Source organism: Equus caballus, unplaced genomic scaffold, assembly GCF_041296265.1.
Source record: "Equus caballus isolate H_3958 breed thoroughbred unplaced genomic scaffold, TB-T2T unassigned-0001384, whole genome shotgun sequence".
NCBI lineage: Eukaryota > Metazoa > Chordata > Mammalia > Perissodactyla > Equidae > Equus > Equus caballus.
The window spans coordinates 15,001-20,421 of record NW_027222141.1 but is presented as its reverse complement, the minus strand read 5'-3'; positions in this window follow the sequence as shown (position 1 = coordinate 20,421).

Below are 5,421 nucleotides of genomic sequence, written 5' to 3'. Positions count from 1 at the left end.
AGTGTGTGTGTTTTCTTTGCAAGATTGGCACTTGAGCTAACGTGTGTTGCCAATCTTTGTCAGTTTCAGAGGCTAGATTTTTCAGTATCGCTCTTTCCCAAGGTCTCCACTCCCTTGCTCTTTTCTTTTCTTTTTTTTTTTTTTTTTTGGCTTAAAGATTGTCACCTGAGCTAGGCTCTGTTGCCCTGCTTCCTCCGTTTCAGCGGGTACCTTTTTTCAGGGTTGCTTTTTCACCGGGTCTCCTCGCCATTGTATTTTTATATTTTTTATTTTTTTTGCTTAATGATTGCCACCTGAGCTAGCCTCTGTTGCCCATCTTCTTCAGTTTCAGATGGTAGATTTCTCAGTGTTGCTTTTTCCCCAGGTCTCCACGCCCTTGTGTGTTTCTTTTGCTTAACGATTGCCACCTGAGCTAGCCTCTGTGGCCCATCTTTGTCAGTTTCAGAGGGTAGATTTCTCAGTCTTGCTCTTTCCCAAGTTCTGCACGCCCTTGTGTGTGGGTTTTTTTTTTTTTTTTTTTTGCTCAAATATTGAACCTAAGCTAGCATCTGTTGCCCTTCTTCGTCAGTTTCAGAGGGTGGATTTCTCCGTGTTGCTTTTTCCCCAGGTCTCCACGCCCTTGTGTGTTTCTTTTGCTTAACGATTGCCACCTGAGCTAGCCTCTGTGGCCCATTTTCGTCAGCTTCAGAGGGTGGATTTCTCAGTGTTGCTTTTTCCCCAGGTCTCCAAGTCCCTCAGTGTGTGTGTGTGTGAGTGTGTGTGTTTTCTTTGCAAGATTGGCACTTGAGCTAACGTGTGTTGCCAGTCTTTGTCAGTCAGAGGCTAGATTTTTCAGTATCGCTCTTTCCCAAGGTCTCCACTCCCTTGCTCTTTTCTTTCTTTCTTCCTTTCTTTCTTTCTTTCTTTCTTTTTGGCTTAAATATTGTCACCTGAGCTAGGCTCTGTTGCCCTGCTTCCTCCGTTTCAGCGGGTACCTTTTTTCAGGGTTGCTTTTTCACCGGGTCTCCTCGCCATTGTAGTTTTTTATTTTATTTTATTATTTTGCTTAATGATTGCCACCTGAGGTAGCCTCTGTTGCCCATTTTCGTCAGCTTCAGAGGGTGGATTTCTCAGTGTTGCTTTTTCCCCAGGTCTCCACGCCCTTGTGTGTTTCTTTTGCTTAAAGATTGCCACCTGAGCTAGCCTCTGTTGCGCTTCTTTCTCAGTTTCAGAGGGTAGATTTCTCAGTGTTGCTTTTTCGCCAGCTCTCCACGCCCTGGTGTCTTTCTTTTCTGCTTAAAGGTTCCAACCTGAGCTAGCGTCTGTTGCCCATGTTCCTCAGTTTCAGAGGGTGGATTTCTCCGTGCTGCTTTTTACCCGGGTCTCCACGCCCTTGTGTGTTTCTTTTGCTTAACGATTGCCACCTGAGCTAGCCTCTGTTGCGCTTCTTTCTCAGTTTCTGAGGGTGGATTTCTCAGTGTTGCTTTTTCCCCAGGTCTCCACGCCCTTGTGTGTTTCTTTTGCTTAACGATTGCCGCCTGAGCTAGCCTCTGTGGCCCATTTTCGTCAGCTTCAGAGGGTGGATTTCTCAGTGTTGCTTTTTCCCCAGGTCTCCACGTCCCTCAGTGTGTGTGTGTGTGTGTGAGTGTGTGTGTTTTCTTTGCAAGATTGGCACTTGAGCTAACGTGTGTTGCCCATCTTTGTCAGTTTCAGAGGCTAGATTTTTCAGTATCGCTCTTTCCCAAGGTCTCCACTCCCTTGCTCTTTTCTTTGTTTCTTTGTTTCTTTCTTTCTTTCTTTTTGGCTTAAATATTGTCACCTGAGCTAGGCTCTGTTGCCCTGCTTCCTCCGTTTCAGAGGGTACCTTTTTTCAGGGTTGCTTTTTCACCGGGTCTCCTCGCCATTGTAGTTTTTTATTTTATTTATTTATTTTTTTGCTTAACGATTGCCACCTGAGCTAGCCTGTGTTGCCCATGTTCGTCAGTTTCAGAGGGTAGATTTCTCAGCGTTGCTTTTTCCCCAGGTCTCTACGCGCTTGTGTGTGTGTGTGTGTGTGTGTGTGTGTTCTGCTTAAAGATTGCCACCCGAGCTAGCCCCTGTTGCCCATCTTCGTCAGTTTCAGAGGGTAGATTTCTCAGTGTTGATTTTCCCCCAGTTCTCCACGCCCTCGTGCTTTTTTTTTTTTTTTAATTTCCTTAAATGTCGGCACCTCAGCTAGCCTCTTTTTCCCATCTTCGTCCGTTTCAGCGGGTAGACTCTCCGCCTGCCTTCGACAGACCCTCTGCGCTTGAAAGCTTTCCTCCTCCCGTCATCACGGTCCTTCTCGGATGACGTGCCTGGTTTCGGTTTGACCGTCCCCGCCCGCCCTGATTTTCTAAGTCCTCCCGGGAGCCCCGGGGGCGCTCCGGCCGCTCCGGGAAGCGGCGGCCTCCCGGCCGCACCGGCTCAGCCCGGCCCGGGCCGACCCCTGGCCTCTCTGGGGGAACTCTCCCCGTCCCCTTCCCGGTGAGCGCCCGAGAAACCTTTTCCGGGTCCCCCTCCTGCGGCTGGGGCTGCGCCTTGGCGGCCGCGAGCCCGCGGGCGGACGCCCCGGGGCCGAGCTGGGCCGGGAGGCTGGGTCCGAGGGGGCGCCGGGACGGGATCTGGCGGCCCGGCGGCCCGGCTGTGCTCCCCGGCGGGCCCGCGCTCCGGCTCCGTCCCGCTGAGGCGGTCGCCGGTCGCCGGGTGCCACCTGGCGGCCGCTTTTATATCGTCTCTTTCCTCCGGAGCTCCGGCGACGCGGGCCAAGGGACGGGACTCGGCCGCGGTGACCGAGGCAGAGTCCCGGGAGGCCGGCGTCGCTGGCGGGATCTGGCCCGGTGGCGCCGGGGCGTGAGCGCGACGCCCGCTCGCCGGAGATTGGAGGTGCAGGCTACTGAGGGAGGTGGCTGTCGCCGCGCCGCCCGGTGCCGGCCGGGGTGTGGGGCCTCCCGGACGGGTCGACCAGCAGCCGCCGGTGCCCCTCCGTCCCCGGGAGGGGGTGGGGGGCCGCCGCGGGGGAACGGGCGAGGGAACTCGTCCCGTGCCCGGCCGTCGTCCTGAGGGCGGCCCGGTGGTCGGGCCTTCCGCGTCGCCGATCCCCTTTCCGCGCCCCGCTCCGGAGGTGGGGGACCGGCCGGGGCCTTGCGGGGGAGGCCCGTGGAGGGCGCGACGGGCTCGGCCGCCGGGCTGGCCTTTTCCCCACTGGTCTTCCGAGTCGACCGGCTCTGGCGGTGGGGACCGGGCCCGGTCCTCGGATGCCTCCTCCTCCGTGGCAGTTTTTTGTCCAAGTCCCGCCCTGGAGAAGAGCGTGGACCGGCCCCGGGAGCCCTCGAGGGCGGGCCGGGGAGGGCGTCCCCGGCCGGGACGCGTGCCCGGGGTGGGTCCGGGCCGTCGGACCGGACTTCTCTCTCCGAGTTTCGCGGGTCGCGTCTTTGTCCGGAGGTGGGAGGGGGCCGGCTCGAGGCGTAGGTGGAGCCCCGGCTGAGGGACGGGAGCCACGGTCCCGCCCCGGGCCCGGTCGCCGGAGGCTCCTCCGTGGAATTCTTTTCTAAGTCCTGACCCGGCGACTCAGAGGGAGGGACCGACCGGTCCCGGCCCGCGCGGGCGGCCCGGGGAGGCTGTCCCCGGCTCCCCCTGCCGCCACGCTTCTGGGGTCGACCAGATGGCCCCGGGAGCTCCGGGCCTGGTGGCGATGGGGTCGTGCTTGGGGTCTGGTGGCCGTGGCCGTGATCCAGGGGTTCCCCTCGTGATCCGTGGGTGGGCCCCGTCTCCGGGCGCGGCGATTCTTGCCCCTGAATGGGTGGTTTTGTGCCGCCAGATAAGTGCTGACACGCTCTGCTCGGGTGACAGTCGCCCGAGAGCTTCCGGGTGCCTGGATGCGTGTGCGGGGAGGTCTCCGGGCTCTGGCCGAGAATCGGACGCCCGTTTCCACCCCCGCCGCTTGAGCCGCCCGCTGGGGCCTGCGCGCCGGCTCTTGTGCGTTCCAGGCGTCCCCGCGACCGTGGTGCCACCTCCGGTCTCTGGTACCCGAGGGCGGCGGGGTTAGGGGCGCGGGGTCCTCTACCACGTGCACTCCCTGCCGCCGGCACCCGGGTGCGGTCGCGACTTACCCCGTCCCGCCGGCTCCGTGCCAGTGCGTGTCAGGCGTTCTCGTCCTGGGGTCGTCGCCCGCGCTTGCTAGAGGAGGAGGGGGGCCGGTGAGGCTGAAGCAGGCTCCTCCGCTGGCTGTCCTCGCCGGCCTTCCCTTGCTCGGGGATCCCTCGCGTTATGCTGCTGATCGATGTGGTGATGCTGTGCTCTCCCGGGCCGGGCCTAAGCCGTGCCAGACGAGGGACGGACGTTCATGGCGAACGGGACCGCTCTTCTCGCTCTGCCCGCGGGCCCCCTCGCCCGTTCTCCCCCGCTGCGAGTGGCGTGTGGGAGGTGGCAGGGGTGCGGAATCCGGCCCGACCTCGCTCCCCCGCCCCGTGCCTTGTGGCGTGGGCGGTGTCGGGGTCTCCGTGACGCGGCGGATGCTCCGCCTGTGCCTCTTGGCTGTGTCTCGCGGGCGGCCCTCCCCACGGTGGGGCGGGCCGTGTTGCCGCCGCGCCGCGCGCCTTCTTGGACGCGTGAGCGCGCTCCCCCGGCCGTTGGCGGTGCCCCTGGAGTGTTCCAGGTCGTCCCTCAGGCGCCCGAGGCCGAGTGGCGGTGTCGTTCCCTGTTCCCGTCGCCCTCCTCAGGTGACCGCTGCGCTGGTGTGTCTGAGAAGCGGGGGGTCGAGTCGGTAAGGGAGGCGTGCCCGTCCCCCTCGCGGGGGACGGGTGCCTCGTCGCCCCCACCCCACGGCGTGCCGTGTGGGGGCGGGCAGGCTCGGGCGCGTGCCCGCGTGTTCCCCTTGCTGGGGTTTCCACGCGGGTGTGGGAGTGATTGTGGCGGGCCGAGCCAGCGGCGTGATGCTGGCTCTTTGGTTGGGAGGTGCTGTTTGATCGGCACCTCCGTCCCAGTCTCTGCCTCCCTTGGTCTCGGCCTGAGGGGAGGCACTGACTTGGGAGCCGCACAGGGGCCTTTTAGATCCCTAGCTAAGCCCAGTGTGGCCGGAGATGGCGAGCCCGGGGCAGCGCGGGCTCGCGGCCCTGACCACGGACGCTCCGACTTGCTCTAGGCCTTACCTCTACCGCAGATCCCTCCTGCGTTGTGTGGCCATGGTGTCTGTAAGCGCCTTGGTGGGCCCGATGGCGGACGATGGGCGGGGGCGACACGCCCTCGGTGAGAAAGCCTTCTCTAGCGATCCGAGAGGGTGCCTTGGGGTACCGGACCCCCCAGCCGCCGCCCCTCCTCTGCGCGTAGTAGCCACGGACGCCACCACCGTGGCGCGTGGGCAGAGCCGCTCTTTGCCTACCGCGGCCGGCGCCTCCCCCCTCCGAGTCGGGGGAGGGTCACGCC